This window comes from Pantherophis guttatus, chromosome 13, assembly GCF_059756535.1.
Source record: "Pantherophis guttatus breed Tessera chromosome 13, ASM5975653v1, whole genome shotgun sequence".
Classification (NCBI taxonomy): Eukaryota; Metazoa; Chordata; class Lepidosauria; order Squamata; family Colubridae; genus Pantherophis; species Pantherophis guttatus.
Genome location: NC_142075.1, coordinates 6,415,017 through 6,434,198, shown reverse-complemented (window position 1 = coordinate 6,434,198; position 19,182 = coordinate 6,415,017).

Here is a 19,182-nt window from a genome sequence, read left to right as displayed (position 1 = left end):
AGATAAATTTGTAATTAAGGTAGCTAACCAAGAAAAGGTTCAAGTATTAGGTAGAGGAAATGTAACCTTACCTGGTTTAGGAAAAATAGAGGGGGTATTACTAATACCTGAAATACCTCATAACATATTAAGTGCCATAAAACTAAGCAGAGATTCTGACATTAACATTGTCTTTTCAAAAGGAAAGGCAACTTTGGAAAAGAATAAAATAAATGTAGGCACTGTGGTGACTAAAGGAGGACTACCTTACCTAATAACAAAAGAAAAATGGTTACATAACATTGATTCAAATATGGAAGATTGTATTGAGATAGATGATGAGAATGTTAGCAACAGTGACAATGATGAATGTAAAATATCTCATGATCACACAGATGCACACAACGATAAGAAGCCAAAGATAGGCAAACCAATTCATGATGAGTGTGCTCACATATTGCATAGGAAGTTAGGACATGCCAGTTTTCCTGTAGTGCAAAAAATGACTGAACACGCAGAAGGTGTCAAAATAAAAAATTGTGAAAATTATCTGGAATGCTCAGTATGTAAATCTACAAAACTAAAAACTAGTCCCAGGCCAAAAAAATCTATCAGATCAACTAACAAAATTTTTGATTTAGTACACATGGACTTAGTTGGTCCATTAACCCCATCAATCACTTATAGGAAACGTTACTTCCTGACAATAGTGGACGATTATAGCCGCTATGGATTTGTTTACACATTAAAACACAAAGATGAAACATTTCAAAAATTTAAAGAATTTTACAAACGCATAGAAACACAACACAACATCAAAATAAAACAAATTATGACAGACAGAGGATGCGAATTCATGTCTAAAGAATTCTCACAATGGTTAAAAGACAAAGGAATGTTACATTACACATCTAGTCCATTTTCTCCGTTCCAAAACGGGATTGCAGAGAGAAAAAATTCCACGTTACAAACCATGATTAGGTGCACATTGGAAGATGCTGGCTTAAGCAAACAATTCTGGTCAGAAGCCTTACATTATTCAAATTACACACAAAATAGAACATGGTCCAGCATTATAAATAAGACACCATATGAAGTGATGTATAATAGAAAACCAAAATTAGCACACATGCATATATTTGGAGTCACAGCAGACGTACATATACCTAAACAATTAAGAAGAAAGGGAGAAAATGTGTCCAGGAGACTCAGATTTATGGGATATGAGACTGGCACTAAAGGATACAGATTCATTGATAGTAACAACAAATTTATAGTCTCCAGAACAGCTGTGTTCCATGAACAAGCTAACTGGTCTAAATTACATCTTAATGAGATATTCCCAAATAAACATGAAGATACAAAATCTCATGAGAAAGGGACTATAGAAAAACAAAATATCAACAAATATAGAAACAAAACAAAAACTTGGACAAATAGCCAACTCAAAATAAAGACAGACACACTAACAAAAAAGGAAGCAAGATATTTGCATGATAACGATAGTAAACCCGAGAAAATCATTAGAAACACCAGAAATCAAATGCCAAATAAATACAAGGATTATGTAATGCACATGAATGGTGAACCAACAACACCCAATACATACAAGGAAGTGTTAAAACTTCCTCACGAAGAAAAAGAAAAATGGGAATTAGCAATGAAGAAAGAGATGGAAAGTTTACAAGGACTAAATGTATTTACACCTGCATCTGCACCTAAAGATAAGACAATTATTGGTACCAGATGGATATATAAAATTAAGAATTTAGAGGGAGGAAATACTCTATACAAAGCTAGATTGGTTGCACAGGGTTATGCACAGAAATATCCAGAGGACTATACTGACACGTATTCCCCCACTGTAAGAACAGAGAGTGTCAAAACAGCTCTAGTGGTAGCTTCAGCACTCAATCTAGATGTATTCCAATATGACATACAGACTGCGTACCTACACGCAAAATTAGATAAAGAAATATACGTGAGAGCACCTCATAGTCCATACACAAACAAAAATGAGACTTGGTTGTTAAACAAGAGTTTATACGGGCTAAAACAATCTGGTAAACGGTGGTATGATTGTTTAGTAAAAGTACTTAAGACCATGGACTTCAACGCTACCACTGCTGATAATTGTTTCTTTGTCAAGAGGGGTGATGATTACATTGAATTTGTATTGATTTATGTGGATGACATTTTATACATAGGAAAACATAAAGAAAGAAGAGAAACTTTTGTAACTAAACTAAATGAACATTTCTCATTGAAATCTTTAGGCAAGGTAAACAAATACCTTGGTGTCCAAATTAATAAGACAAAAAGGGGATTCAAACTTACCCAGAGAGATAAGATCATAGATCTTTTAAATAAATGCAACTTAAACAATGCCAAACCTTGTGATACCCCTATGCAAACTGACTTTCTAAGGAATTCTGATGAATCTTCTCCCGAGTTCAAGGACAATACATTCTATAGATCAATCATAGGTTCACTCCTTTACATATCTAATTGGACTAGACCGGACATCGCTTTACCACTCAATTTATTATCTAGGCATGTCAGCAAACCAACAATGTACCACTGGGAAGCTGTTAAAAGAATTTTAAGATATTTAAAAGGTACACTAGACTTTTGTTTAATGTTAGAACCTAATGATATTAAAGAACCAAAGCTTACGTGTTATGCAGATGCAGATTGGGCTGGAGACACCTCATGCAGAAAAAGCACATCTGGTTATGTATTTCTCTTAAATGACTGTCCAGTTTACTGGTACACTGGTAAACAAGAACTAGTGGCTACTTCAACAACAGAAGCGGAATATGTTTGTTTATCCAAGGCCGCAAATAATCTTGTATGGTTTAATGATTTAATTTCAGATGTCTGGAAAAAACCTGCTCTGCCTTTTGTTATGCATGAAGACAATAAAGCAGCCATTGAAATATCTAGATCTGATGCCATTGGACAAAGGTCCAGACATATAGATATAAAATTTAAACATGTGAGACAATTATCTCAGGATGGATTTATTAAAGCAGTGCATTGCGACACTTCAGAACAATTAGCTGATATATTAACGAAGCCTTTACCTTCTAAACAGCATAAATACTTAACCTCTAAGTTGTATGTTTTGTATTGTCCTGAATCTGAATGTAACTGGTGTTGTATAACGAATCGGCATTTAGAGGGGGATTTGTCAGATGTAAATGCCTTATTCTCCAATGTGTAAATAGTGTACAGACAGGGTATCAGGGGTTAACTTATTCTTCACTTCTTAATGTATTCATAATTCACCACTCCCACATATAGCTCCACCCATTGTATATATAAGGAGCTACCTACACCATTTCCCTCGCTTCTATCTGTGAATATTCAGTGAATATAGAATGCCTAATGTAAATAAAGAATATATAGTTAAATCTTTAACTCTTGTTGATCTTATTGAGTCTGATCCTGAAAATATTGCAACAGGGTCGCTAGGCACACTGGTACGCTTATGACTACATGGTCATAAGTCGAGGACTACCTGCGATGCATGCAGCGTGTGCTGTCCTTTTGGATAAGAGCCCTACTTTCTAGCCTCCCGTTGAGCCTTTTCTTCCCTCGTGCCTCATTTTCTCAACCCCATCAAAGTGCGAGGACATCATCCACCTTCACAAAGGCACCGAACGTCAAAAGACCAGAGCTGCTAAATAAGCACCAAGTATATTAATATCAGGTCAGGCATTTCAGTATCTCTCTCCAAGAGTCGTCTGTAAAGGAGGGAGGAAAAAAATGGATGCATCTTGAAGCCAGCTAGACTCTAATTGGAGGCAGGGAAAATAAAAGAGGGAAGCCAAAATTTCCTCCATCTATCTATCTTGCAGAAATAAACTGAAGTGGGCTGGGGGGATTCATTATGTGAAGGACACATTATCCTTTTTTCCCCCCCTTCCTCTGTGATTCAGCATGGTAAGTAGTCATTCCTAATTGGCTTAGAGCTTAGTATGATATATTGGGAGGCTGAAAGACATGATGACACAGCCCAATTCCTGTGGGAAGCCCGCAAGACGAATCGGAGAGCACAGAGAAGACGAGTTTACGGAAGAATCGTGGAACTTCAAACATAATGATGGGTTTTTGAAGCGGTATTTCTCCCTTCAATAGATTGGCGGGTCCACCATCTTTGTGATGAACAAATATTTTACAGGATTCCTGATTGGCTAGGATCATCTACATGATAAATGAGCAAAGAGAAGGATTAGTGGGAGACATGATAGCTGTTTTCCAGAACTTGAGGGGCTGTCATGGAGAGGAGAGGAGAGGAGAGGAGAGGAGAGGAGAGGAGAGGAGAGGAGAGGAGAGGAGAGAAGAGAAGAGAAGAGAAGAGAAGAGAAGAGAAGAGAAGAGAAGAGAAGAGAAGAGAAGAGAAGAGAAGAGAAGAGAAGAGAAGAGAAGAGAAGAGAAGAGAAAACAGAAGGGAAGGGAAGAGAAAATACACAGGAAAAAAAGAAAATGAGGAGAGGAAACAATAGGGAAGGGAAGAAAAAATACATAGAAGAAAAAAGGAGGAGAGAGGAGAGGAGGGGAGGGGAGGGGAGGGGGAGAAGAGGAGAGGAGAGGAGAGGAGAGGAGAGGAGAGGAGAGGAGAGGAGAGGAGAGGAGAAGGGAAGGTAAAATACACAGAAAAAAAAGAAAATGAGAGGAAACAGTAGGGAAGGGAAGAGAAAATACATAGAAGAAAAAAGAAGAGAGGAGAGGAGAGGAGAGGGAAGAGAAGAGAAGAGAAGAGAAGAGAAGAGAAGAGAAGAGAAGAGAAGAGAAGAGAAGAGAAGAGAAGAGAAGAGAAGAGAAGAGAAGAGAAGAGAAGAGAAGAGAAGATCAACCTATTATCCGAAGAATCTGAGGGCAGGACAAGAAGTAATGAATAAAAATTTGTTAAAGTGACATCCAACCTGGATCTACTGTAAGAAGAAATTTCCTCACAATGAGAACAATTAATCAATGGAATACAGGTAGTACAATAGTCCTCGATTTACGACCACAATTGAGCCCAAAATTTATGTTGCTATGGGAGAACTTTGTTAAGTGAGTTTTGCTCAATTTTATGACTTCCCATGCCACATTTGTTAAGTGAATCATTGCAGTTGTTAAATTAGTAACGCCATTGTCCAATATCTGCCTAGTCACAAATTCTTTGGGATGTAGTAGTCAAACAGATACATTGTAGAAGATTATAAGTGATAGAGATTATAAGTGATAGATAGATCTAATGTGCAACCCCAAAGTAAGGTAGTAGTTGGGATATAGGACTGGGAACACCCAGATTCAAATCTTAAGTCAGTCATTCTTTCTTACACCAACTTTTACCTTCTAGAAAAGACAAGAATTAAATGCAGTGGATTAACAGAGGATTTTTTCATCAACTTTTTACCAAATTTTGATAGGCCTCCACTTATGACCACAATTGAGCCCAAAATTCCCATTACCGAGCAAGACAGTCAAGACTGCCCCATTTTATGACCTTTCTTGCCACGGTTGTTATGTGCAGTCGTTAAGTCAGTAACATGGTTGTTAAGTAGCTTCTCCATTGACTTTGCTTGTCAGAAGGTCGCAAAAGAGGATCAGTGACCCCAGGACACTGCAACCGTCATAAATATGAGTCAGTTTGCCTAGTGTCTGAATATTGACCACGTGACCACGGGGACGCTGAAATGTTCGTAAGTCTGAAAGCCGGTCGTAAGTCACTTTTTTTCTAGTTCCATTGTAACTCTGAACAGGCAATAAATGAATGATTGTAAGCAGTGGTGGGATCCAGCTGGTTCAGATTGGTTCAGGAGAACCAGATGTTAATTTTAGTTTTAAATTTTTTATTGTGTTTTTTTTTTCCTTTTCCAAAATAGTATCATCCAGATTATACTATTATTTATTAGAATATGACAGAGCGGAAGAGATGGTAAAAAAACCAATGATAGTGTGGGCCAAAAATATTGGACATAATATAAATCTAGATGAATGGGAAATGATTTGGAATAAAAACTACAAATTAATAAAAGCGGCAACATACAAAGAAAACCAATATAAAATGTTATATCGATGGCACTTAGGACCTGCAAGACTGGCCAAAATCTATCCGAATGTAAATCCTAAATGTTGGAAGTGTGGGCATCACCAAGGTACCTCCTTCCATATGTGGTGGTCATGTCCCGAAGCGAAGAGGTATTGGAGTAAAATACAAAATTGGTTACAAGAATTAATTAATAGTAAAATTGAATTGATTCCAGAAACTTTTCTCCTGGGAGTACTAAAGACTAAATATGACAAAAAAACAGGATATTTAATTTTACACATACTCACAGCAGCGAGAATAACATATGCACAACATTGGAAAGGAAACAATATACCACCAGAGGAATCCATTATTCAAAAAAATATTTGATTGTGCCGAAATGAATAAATTAACATTAGAACTAAATGAAAAAGAGAATTCAGAATACTACATGGTGTGGGATAATTGGTACAAGTGGATTGATAACCGATTTAAAAACGGATAAAGACTAGTATAAAATTTAAGATACATATATATATTTAGGAGTTATAGACTGTATAGCAGGGGTGAAATCTAAAAATTTTCGCTACAGGTTCTGTGGACGTGGCTTAATTAGTGGGCGTGGCTTGGGGGTCAGGTGACTGGGTGGGCGTGGCTTGCGGGTCCGGGGGGCGTGCCAAGTCGACATCATTTCTTTGCCCATTTTTAACCTACAAAACACAACACAACACAACTGGCTCACCCACAATGTAAAAGCAGCTGTGCTAGACCCAAAATAGCCCCTGCAACAAGCAGGAACCTCACACAGGCACAAAAAGTCCAAAAAATCAACTTTCACCCTTTACACACACACAACACAACACAACTGGCTCACCCACAATGTAAAAGCAGATGTGCTAGACCCAAAATGGCCCCTGCAACAAGCAGGAACCTAATAGAGGCACAAAAAGTCCAAAAAACCAACTTTCACACTTTACACACACAAAATTCGACATACAGCTTTGTGAGATTTTGTGCGTTTGTGTAGTTAAACACTTCCTAAACTTTAAATGGCTGTCTAAAAAAAGAACAACTACAAAAAACCCCAATTAACTATTTTTTTAAAGCTCCCAAAGGGGAAAATACGTACCCAATTGAAGGGACAAGGCAGGCAGGCAGGCAGATAGAGCTGCTCACTGATGAGCTTGATTGCAGGCAGGGAGATTCAGTTGCTTGCTGATGCAATGGATTGCAGGGATTACAGCAAGCGAAGCAAGGCAGGCGTTGCAACCAGCAGCTCAGGATTCAGCCCGAAGAGCGAAGGTAAGCAAGCTGGAGGCTGGGGGGGGGGAGGGATTTTTGCTACCGGTTCTCCAAACTGCCCGCTACCTACCTACTCGCCCGAGCCAGTCCGAACCGGAAGCATTTCACCCCTGATGTATAGGAATAATTAATCTAACCTGCTTTGTGTGGGAAAAGTAACACTGTCTGTTCGATTATGTACCGGATGTTCATTTTAATCTGGTTCGCCGAACTGGTAGCTACAAGGACTGGCTGACCCCACCCACCTCACCCCGCCCCTCCCAGGAGTCTCCACGTGGCCTGTTTTGGATGCGAGGCAAGTGCAGGGACTGCACAGAGGCTGTGGGAGGATGAAAAATGGGCCTATTGGAACTCTGGAAACAGCCCCGTTTCCGGCCTCTGGAGGGACTTCGGTGCCCGGGGAGGCCGTTTTCAACCTCCTGGAGGCTCAAGGAAAGCCTCTGGAAATGCCCCCCTCACACACACACCATGGTGCAGAAGGCTGAGTAAGCCACGTCCCCATGGCCACACCAACCCAGCAACCAGGCAGCAAACTGGTTGTTAAATTTTTCAATCCCACCCGATTGTAAATCCAGGATGATCTGTAAAGAAATGGTGAGTTTCCACTTGAGGATATCTTCAATCTTGCTAATGCCAGAAATCATTATAGTGATGAAAAGAAAAGCATGCACCAATCTTTGCACACCAGACTGTGTTTATTCCTAGTATCTCTGCTGGGATGGCATTCCAGTTTTGAGAAATAATTTTGCACGCACATAATTTCCAGACAGACCAGACTTATGTTATTACCCACCCAATGTTCCATTTCAAACCAGGTCTTAAATATTCTGGCATATTCCTTTTATACTATCCAAAACCAACAACTCCTATACAGCATTGAATGTGATAAGTAGAATATCCAAGTTTGCACAGTTGATGCAAAATAAATAAATAAATCCGATTTAGAACAACATAGAATAACAGAATTAGCAGTCACTGTGAGAGGGATCTTGGAGTCTTAGTGGACAACCAATTAAATATGAGCCAGCAGCGTGCGGCAACAGCCAAAAAAGCCAATGCAATCCTAAATTGCATTAACAGAGGGATACAATCAAGATCAAGGGAGGTACTAATACCACTCTATAAAGCCCTGGTAAGACCACACCTAGAGTACTGGATCCAGTTTTGGTCACCACACTATAAAAAAGATGTTGAGACTCTAGAAAAAGGGCAGAGTAGAGAAACTGGAATGATTAAGGGACTGGAGGCTAAAACATACAATGAACAGTTGCAGGAACTGGGCATGGCTAGTCTAGTTAAGAGAAGGACCAGGGGAGACATGAGAGCAGTCTTCCAATATTTGCCACAGAGAGGAGGGGGACAAGCTATTTTCCAAGGCACCTGAAGTCCAGACAAGGAACAATGGATGGAAACTGATCAAGGAGAGATTCAACCTGGAAATAAGGAGAAATGTTCTGGGAGTGAGAACAATCAACCAATGGAACAGAAGTTGCCTTTGGAAGTTGTGGGAGCTTCATCACTGGAAGCTTTCAAGAAGAGATTGGACTGCCATCTGTCAGAAATGGTGTAGGGTCTCCTGCTTGGGTGGGGGATTGGACTAGATCACCTACAAGGTCCTTTCCAACTCTGTTATCTGAATTGGAAGGGACCTTAGAGGTCACGTAGTCCAACCCTCTGCTCAAGCAGGAAAACCTCTGCCATTTCAGACAAATGGCCATCCAGTCTTTTCTTGAAAACCTCCAGTGATGGAGCACCTACAACTTCCGAAAGCAAGCAATTCCACCGGTTGTTAATAAGTTCATTATCATTTGCTTATCACTCTTCATAAGAGTAGCAGCAGGCATCTGCATTCAAAACAAGACATTCCTTGGGATCAAAATTATAAATTAGTATCCAGAGGATTTTTCTTCCACATTAAACCTCTGTGCTCTATAGGTAGGGAAATCTGCCATGTTGTCCTTTAAACTATTAAATCAGTATTCCATAGGTTGTTTTTTTATACCTGAACCAATAAAGGAGCTGCAGAGAACAGGGTGCTATTAACTGTGATTAAAAGGATTTCCAACTTCATAAAACACCCTGCTCAGACCTATTATAATCACTTAATTGAGAGGCAATAAATGCCACTGCTTTGACACATAAGCCTAGCAGCATCTGGGAAAGAAGCGGGTTTGTTGTAGCCATAGTTTAGCATGCGAAATATTTGATGTATTGAAATCGGAAATGTAGGAACCAAACAGTATGCGCAGAAGTCTGCAAAGGAGGCTAAAGTCAGCAAATTTGTTTGAAGCCTTTACAGTTTGGGGATGTCAGTTAGAGGAGGGGCTGAAAAGCTCTGGAGGTTTTATTGGTTATGGTTCATCCTTCACTCCCATTTCCCAATCTGAAAATCTGGAACTAAAGATAACAGATTAACAGAGTTGGAAGGGACCTTGTGGGTCATTTAGTCCAACCCAGTGGTGAAATCCAATTTTTTTTACTATCGGTTCTGTGTGGCTTGGTGGGCGTGGTTTGGTGGGCATGGCACGGAAGGGATACTGCAAAATCCCCATTCCCACCCCACTCCTGGGGCCAGCCAGAGGTGGTATTTGCTGGTGCTCCGAACTACTCAAAATTTCCACTACCGGTTCTCCAGAACCTGTCAGAACCTTCTGGATTTCACCCCTGATCTAAGCAGGAGACCCTACACCATTTCTGACAGACAGCAGTCCAGTCTCTTCTTGAAAGCTTCCAGTGATGAAGCTCCCACAACTTCCGAAGGCAACTTCTGTTCCATTGGTTGATTGCTGTCACTGTCAAAAAAAATTCTCCTTATTCTATGTGCAAAATATTATTAATGACAAGCCAGAATGCTTATTTTATTTAGGAGATGGTTCAGAAAGAGTGCAGGGGGTGGGAAGGGAACAACCCTTTGTGTTGTGGCCCGCCAGCGAAGCTGGTGGCAGACTCAGAAAGGGAGGAGGTTGGGGAGGAACATGGGCCAGTCCTGGAGTCTGGGGAAGGCTCTGATGAGTGCTCTGCATCGGCGGCAAAGATGGGGCCAGGTCCATCTGACAGTTATCAGGTGCCTTCGGAGTCGGATATCAGTGTGGCAGAAGAACAGCTGGAGCCTGTTCCCGATGCGCGCATGCGCAGAGCTGCCAGGAGAAGGGAACAGCTAAGGAACAAGGGTAGATTCAGGAGTGTTGTGACTCCAACCCCCGAGCCCGTCTTATCGGAGGTGAAGGAGAGGAGTTGGCCAGGCCTCCCTCTCCAGGACCCTCCTCTCTGGCAATGCCTCAGGTATCTCCCGAGGGAGAAGAGATTGACCAGGAGCCAGGTATCTCCGAACAGTCGCAGTCAGACAGTGATGGAGATAAGTCTTGGCTGGATCCACGCCAGCATCAGAGAGATAAGCGCACGCAGCAGAAAAGGAGGCATGCCAGAGATTAAACTGAGTCACTGGACCACACCCAACAGGGGATAAAAGGGGGTGTGGTGGCTCTGTGATTGGCAAAACTAAACAACTAGCGAGTCGCATTGTATCTCTGAAACTACGTTATCTGCCTGCCTTGGATTTAATACGGACTGGACTTGACAATTCTTTGACTTTGTGTATTTGATTTGGTTTATCTGACGGAGGAGGAACACCTCCCTCTGTGAGTAAAGTTCTTGGCAAACAGCTACTGGGTTGCTGCCAATCCTGTTATCGAAGGAATTTATTGTCTGCAAGTTTTATTTAATCCCTGGCTGACTGTTTGTGTGCGTGTGTGAGACGGGGACAGAACAAGGAGTAAAGTCATAGGTGGATGGTGAATGGCCCCTCCCAATTCATTAGGGTGAAGATCTGTTTCTGACTTCTTGCCAAGGAATTGCTGCTAAAAGCGTGGCTTTTGGAAGATATCGGCCTGGCAACTCTCCAAGCCTGATAAAGGTCTGTAACTGTGAAATCTCATGAAAGACGGTTTGCTGGGACTTGAGGAGTGGGAGCCAGGAGTGGGATTTGGGGGTTCTCGGAACTGCACAGTTCCAAGAATCTTACACAGAATCTTAGCTAGAGGTTCTCCCGAACCCCTGCGAACCCCCAGCAGCCGACCCCTGCGGGCAACCCTGTAGTTCAAAATGTCCAGGAAATTATTGAGAATCAAACTGAACTCATGCAAACGTTCACCTAAACAGAATTACGCTTCACCTATTTAATAATATCCTGCTTTTACATTAAACATTGCAATTTGGCAACAACCTTTGGTGGCACCCTTCTGGGACCCCGTGTAAAGTTTCTGGAGACCTCGTGGAATTGTAGGGTTTAACATAAATGTTTTGGTCTTCATCCTTGCAAGCAGGTTATTTAAGATAATCAGGACATCTCTCCGAGGTGTGGAACCTGAATCTTTGGCAAAGTACCTCCGAAAACAAGGTGAGCATCACAACAATGCAGAACTGATGGTCGTCTTCTAAAACTTTGCTCTTAATGGCCACTGACCCAAAAGAACCACCAATATCCACCCACGAATGAAAGGAAGGTTAAGCTTGCAATCAACCCTGAGCGATGATGTTCCTCTCATTGCTATTTTGTCTTTAGGCTCAATTTCCTTTTCAGTGACTTAATGTCATTTGAAATCAGATTAGCTGGGAAGAGGTAGGTGAAGATTTTCTGAACCTGTTTCTTTCCTTGCACCCCACCTTAATCATCTTCTAACCTTATCACCAAAGTGCTAAAAAAACTTCTCTAGCATGTATTTAATGAGGTGCGTGTGTGCATGCGTGTGTGTATTGAGAGAGAGAGAGAGAGAGAGAGAGAGAAAGAGAGAGTCAGAGAGATCTACCTATATCTCTTAAGTGTGTATATGTTTGTACCAGAGGTGGGTTTCAGCAGGTTCTGACCATTTCTGGAGAACCGGTAGTGGAAATTTTGAGTAGTTTGGAGAACTGGTAGTAAAAATTCTGACTGGCCCCGCCCCCATCTATTCTCTGCCTCCCAAGTCCCAGCTGATAGGGGGGAAATGGGGATCTTCCAGTAACCTTCCCCTGGAGTGGGGTGGGAATGGAGATTTTACAGTATTCTTCCCCTGCCACACCCACCAAGCCACACCCACAGAACCGGTAGTAAAAAAATTTGAAACCCACCACTGATTTATACGTACGCCCATAAACAGATCCAGAAGTCCCAATGTTGATCAGGAATCTGATATGTTTGATGGTTGGTTTGATAATTGGTAAAAAAAAGGGACATATGTTGAGATGGCAGAACTAAAATTCAGGCCTTAGTGGGTATGGAAAGTCCCATAAGAAACGACAAGCATGTGAGTTAACCCTATGACTTTATCTGCCGTGTGCTAGCTTCCACATATAACTAAGTAGAAATGAAAATGTGTGTGTGTGTGTAGGGAGAGAGGGACAGAGACAGGGAGGGGGAGGGAGAGAGAAAGGGAGGGGGAGAAGGAGAGGGAGAGTTAGGGAATGGGAGAGAGGGAGAGAGGGAGAGGAGAGTTAGGGAGGGGAAGGGACAGGAAGAGAGAGAGAGGAGAGTTAGGCAGGAGGAGAGGGGGAGGGACAGGGAGAGAGGGAGAGAGGAAAGTTAGGCGGAAGGAGAGAGGAAGCGAGAGGGAGAGGGAGGAGAGAGGAAGTGAGAGGGAGAGAGGGGGAGAGAGGGAGGGAGTTAGGCAGGGGGAGGGGAGAGTTAGGCAGGGGGAGTGAGTGAGAGGGACAGGGAGAAGGAGAGAGGGAGAGGAGAGTTAGGCAGGGGGAGAGAAAGGAAGCAAGAGGGAGAGGGGGAGAGAGAAAGCGAGAGGGAGAGAGGGGGGAGAGGAGGAGAGAGGGAGAGAGGGAGGGGGAGAGTTAGACAGGGGGAGTGAGTGAGAGGGACAGGGAGAAGGAGAGAGGGAGAGGAGAGTTAGGCAGGGGGAGAGAGAGGAAGAGAGAGGGAGAGAGGGACAGGGAGAGGAGGAGAGGGGGAGAGAGGGAGAGAGGAGAGTTAGGCGGGAGGAGAGAGGAAGCAAGAGGGAGAGGGGGAGAGAGGAAGCGAGAGGGAGAGAGGGAGAGTTGGGCAGGGGGAGGGAGAGTTAGGCAGGGGGAGGGAGTGAGAGGGACAGGGAGAAGGAGAGAGGGAGGAGAGTTAGGCAGGGGGAGAGAGAGGAAGCGAGAGGGAGAGAGGGGGAGGAGGAGAGAGGGAGAGAGGGAGGGGGAGAGTTAGGTGGGAGGACAGAGGAAGCGGGAGGGAGAGGGGGAGAGAGGAAGCGAGAGGGAGAGAGGGGGAGGAGGAGAGAGGGAGAGAGGGAGGGGGAGAGTTAGGTGGGAGGACAGAGGAAGTGGGAGGGAGAGGGGGAGAGAGAAAGCGAGAGGGAGAGAGGGGGGAGAGGAGGAGAGAGGGAGAGAGGGAGAGAGGGAGGGGGAGAGTTAGACAGGGGGAGTGAGTGAGAGGGACGGAGAAGGAGAGAGGGAGAGGAGAGTTAGGCAGGGGGAGAGAGAGGAAGAGAGAGGGAGAGAGGGACAGGGAGAGGAGGAGAGGGGGAGAGAGGGAGAGAGGAGAGTTAGGCGGGAGGAGAGAGGAAGCAAGAGGGAGAGGGGGAGAGAGGAAGCGAGAGGGAGAGAGGGAGAGTTGGGCAGGGGAGGGAGAGTTAGGCAGGGGGAGGGAGTGAGAGGGACAGGGAGAAGGAGAGAGGGAGGAGAGTTAGGCAGGGGGAGAGAGAGGAAGCGAGAGGGAGAGAGGGGGAGGAGGAGAGAGGGAGAGAGGGAGGGGGAGAGTTAGGTGGGAGGACAGAGGAAGCGGGAGGGAGAGGGGGAGAGAGGAAGCGAGAGGGAGAGAGGGGGAGGAGGAGAGAGGGAGAGAGGGAGGGGGAGAGTTAGGTGGGAGGACAGAGGAAGTGGGAGGGAGAGGGGGAGAGAGAAAGCGAGAGGGAGAGAGGGGGGAGAGGAGGAGAGAGGGAGAGAGGGAGAGAGGGAGGGGGAGAGTTAGACAGGGGGAGTGAGTGAGAGGGACGGAGAAGGAGAGAGGGAGAGGAGAGTTAGGCAGGGGGAGAGAGAGGAAGAGAGAGGGAGAGAGGGACAGGGAGAGGAGGAGAGGGGGAGAGAGGGAGAGAGGAGAGTTAGGCGGGAGGAGAGAGGAAGCAAGAGGGAGAGGGGGAGAGAGGAAGCGAGAGGGAGAGAGGGAGGGAGTTAGGCAGGGGGAGGGAGAGTTAGGAAGGGGGAGGGAGTGAGAGGGACAGGGAGAAGGAGAGAGGGAGGAGAGTTAGGCAGGGGGAGAGAGAGGAAGAGAGAGGGAGAGGGGGAGAGAGGAAGCGAGAGGGAGAGAGGGGGAGGAGGAGAGAGGGAGAGAGGGAGGGGGAGAGTTAGGCGGGGGAAGGAGTGAGAGGGACAGGGAGAAGGAGAGAGGGAGAGGAGAGTTAGGCAGGGGGAGAGAGAGGGAGAGAGGGAGAGTTAGGGAGGGGGAGAGGTCTTTGGCTTATCAAGATACATCAGTCTCCTTATTTCTACCTTATCAAGACACGTCTCCTTATTTCTACCAAGCCAACGCCTGAGTCTTGCTTAACACCAAAGGCTGCCCATTTCCGGAATTAACCAACGCTACTTAACCCTTCAGAGATAATAAAGCATCCGCGAACACAGCAACGGCGCGCCTCCCTTCCCCACACAGCGTTAGAAGTTCACCCAGGCAATCCAAATTACCTCAGAGTTGTGTGAGCCAGCTTTCTGAGCAAGCCCTTTGCACTTATTGCTGGTGACAGAGAACATTAGAGCAGCTACCCAACCCCCACCTGACACCTGACCCCAATAAGGTACAGCGTGGTTATCAAGGGAAATATCAGAATTGGACCTTGTATATTATTACATTGAGGTCTTGCCTCCTAGAAGGGGTCCCTAAAGACTCTTCTGCGGAATGTCAATGAAATAAACAGCTAATATTGCGAGACATCTACCTATACGGGCCCCGGTAATACGGTAGCTTAACTGCTTGGCAGGAGTAACCTTCATTTTTAGACCTGGAGTAAGGTGGGGCAAGAGCCAAACCAATAGCTAATGCTGGAAAACTCAGGTGCGTTTAGAGTTCTCCAGGGGTGGGTTCTACTTACCTTACTACCGGTTTGCATCGCGTGCATGCACGCGCTCTTCTGCGCATGCGCAGATCACTTATTATGACATCCGAGTCAGTGGGCGGAGCCTCCCGCCGGTTTTATTACCAGTTCTTGCGAACCTGTACGAACCGTGGGCAACCCCCCACTGGAGTTTTCGCACCTGCTTTTCTCTGAAGGAGACAACAGCCAGCAGATATTTAAGCGTCCCATATGGTAGAATCCATCCCGTGTAGAACACAGAATGCAGGTAGTCCTCGACTTACAACAGTTCCAGTAGTGGGTTTCAAAACCCGTCACTACCAGTTCGCTCGTGTGTGCGTGTTGGGCGCGTGGGCAGAGCCTCCTGCCACTGGTGCTACCAATTCACCCAATCTAGGGCGAACTGGTAGCAACCCACCACTGAACAGTCCACTTAGTGACCGTTTGAAGTTACAACGGCACTGAAAAAAGTGACTTAGGACCATTTTTCACTCTTACGACCATTGCAGCGTCCCCAGGGCCACGTGATTTACATTTGGATGCTTGACCACTGACTCACATTTATGATGGTTGCAGTCTCCCGGGGTCATGTGATCAATTTGTGTGACCTCCTGACAAGCAAAGTCAATGGGGGAAACCAGATTCACTTAACAACCATCTTAGTAATTTAACAACTGCAGTGATTCACTTAACAAATGTGGTGAGAAAAGTCATAAAATGGGGCAAAAGTCACTTAACAAATGTCTCACTTAGCAACATAAATTTTGGGCTCAGTTGTGGCCATATGTTGAAGACTACCTGTATAGAATAATAAGATTGGAAGGGACTTAGAGATCTTCTAGTCCTGTGATGGTGAACCTATGGCACACGTTCCACAGATGGCACATGTAGCCATATCAGTGGGGACGCCAGCTCAACTCTGGTGCACATGCGCGCGCCGGCCAGCTGATTTTCGGGCCTTCTGGGCTCACCAGAAGTAGGGACACAGGCTGTTTCCTGCCCCCAGAGGGCCTGGGGGGGGTAGGCCCATTTTTCTTTCTCACCTGGCTCCAGATCCTTTCTATACATCTGGGGAGAGTGAAAACAGCCTTCCGGAGGCCTGAAATGGCCCATTTCCCAACTCCTGGTTGGACAAGAAGTGATGTTTTTTGCTGTCCCCAGCCTCCAGAGACTCCAAGATAGGCCTCTGAGGGGGTGGGGAAGGCTGTTTTCACCCTCCCCAGATGCATAGAGGGGATCTGGAGCCAGGTGAGAAAGAAAAACGGGCCTACCGGGCCATTGCATGCAAAGCTCACAGAACAAAGGTCTTGCTTAAGCACAGAAATGTTGGGCTCAGTTGTGGTAATTAAGTCATAATTAGGAGAAAGACCAAATTTTGCTCCAGTTATGAGAAAAACAGTTTTTGAGAAAGAGCCTCGGTGGCGCAGTGGTTAGAATGCAGTACTGCAGGCTACTTCTGCTGACTCAAGTGGCTCAAGGTTGGCTCAGCCTTCCATCCTTCCAAGGTGGGTAAAATGAGGACCTAGATGGTTGGGGGCAAGAGGCTGACTTTTTAAACTGCTTAGAGAGGACTGTAAAGCACTGTGAAGCAGTATATAAGTGCTACTTGTCAGCGTTCCAAATAATGCACCCCTAGAAAACAGAACTCAAAGGCAGGCAGGTTCCTCAAAGAACAATTTATGGATGCTTCGTATTGGCACAACTGGTGAAAGCCGACTCTGAAATTTCCCGTGGCTTTCGCCTGATTAAAAGTAAAAGTTTCTCCTTTCCTCCCGAGTCACAGGTCACGCTGTCCAATCCAGGTGCTGGCCGGTTGCTTGGTTACTTTGCTCCTCCTCTGGCCAGCCACCTGTGAGAATGACCTTGGTTCCCACAGGACAACTTTATTGTTTTGCCTACAAAACCCCATCTAACTATTCCCCCCCCTCCCACTGTCGGTGTGGCAACCCTGAACCCTCCAAGATTGGCTTCAGCCAGGTTCGCTTCAGGGTTGACACTATTGCTATTGCTATTTTGCCCCAGTCTTCTGAGTTAATTTTAGCCTTTGTCCAGAGTAATGTTAATCAGGCATCATTTACGTTCTCTGCATGCAAACATTTAGGATAACTGGTCTCTGCTCTTAATCTCTGAATAATGAAGGAACGCTGTGTGCGCCCTCCCGCCAACCAGCTCAAAGGTTGAGACACTAATAAAGCCATTCTTTCAGTTGATTTATCATCTCAAAATTATGCTGGTTTGTAAAGGGACGCCATCTTCTGAAGAGTCAAGAATCGGTGCCTTGTTTATTTTTCTCTGCGGCTTCAGTTAGACTTAGACCCACCTTGAGTTTCCAGAAATGACAGCCAGCAAAGAAACAAAAAAAGAAAAGAAAGAAAGGATGCTAATTGGGGTACCTCCAGGGAAGGGAAGGATGAAAACTGGAAGAAATAATTAGGCCCAGAGCATTTCCACCAGGGCAGGTAAAAATTAAAGAAGAGGGCGTTATAGCCATGTGAGACAAGGGTAAAGCTCTTGGATGATAAAGAGAGAAGGAGGAAGAAGAACAGAAAAATAAATGCCTTAAAGAATGAAGAGCCTCTTCATACTCGAGGAACAGAGAAAGAAAATGATTTCAGGTTAAGTTAAACGGAGGAAGGGAGACAGCAGCAGGAAACATGGTTTTCAAAAATAAAAGTATTAGAGAAAATTGCAAACAAACATGCCTCTTATTAGAGAACTGTGCTTCGATACAGAGATTTTCAAGAATAGACTAAACAACCGTTTGACTGCGATGGTACTATATGGTCTCCTGCTCGAGCAGGGGTTGGACTAGAAGACCTCCAAGGTCCCTTCCAACTCTGTTATTCTACATCCTGTACACATGGATCATCTAAAGATCAAGTGAAGTGTGGCAGAACATCACAGTTCCAGATTTAGGCACCTTCACTTCTTCCAAAAACACCAGCCACAAAGTACCCCCAAGAGATTGCATGGAAAGCAATCCCCCCTGGAAGAAAATATATGAGAAACTGAAAAACTTTTTGCCATATCTTGCCAGAAATGCCCCCAAATTTTAATGGCGTGCTTCTAAACACCGCAGGAGAATTTAGCATCACTGAACTGACCGTCATAACCAAGACCGTCTTCCCACACCCCCTCCCCGTTTCTGCAAGATTGACATCACGAATTGGACAGGGAGACGTTAATAATTATCTTTTTTCCCCTCTCTTCTCTGTTCCTCCTGGAATGAAAGGGATTCTGCAAACAGCTGCTTAATATTTTCATGCACATCCAAATGACAATTTATGAGGCAGGACCTCAGCCTGCTGCAATGCTAATCGATTTGATTGATCCCTTTTTTATTAAACAAAAACCTGCTTTCTAAACAGAGCTTTTCCTAAATGCCATCTCTTATCATATGCCATGTTTGTGTGCGTACAAATGCAGACCTCCTTTCTCTCGGTCTGTCTGTCTCTCTCTCTCACACACACACACACACGGACCCAACACAAACTTCTTCAACCTAAGTTTGCACAGCCAGACAAGCTTCAGATTCGTGGGATCTATTTTGCTATTTATTGCAACCTTGAAATCCACCCTCTGAAGCCAGGTACAAAATAACTCTTCAGGTATGCAGATATAGGACGGGATAGGATGGCTCAACCCCATGCAGAGTTTCAAGGCTGGCACCATTTGATATCATCAAATAATTTAGGTTAGGCAATATATAGGGATGACCAGTAAATTCAGCAATGACCCCCATTAATTGTCCATACGATCAATGTCCAGACTGGCCACTTCACTAAGGTTAAAGTTTGTAAAACCAGGAGCCCTGGTGGTGCAATGGTGAAAATATAGTATTGGCTA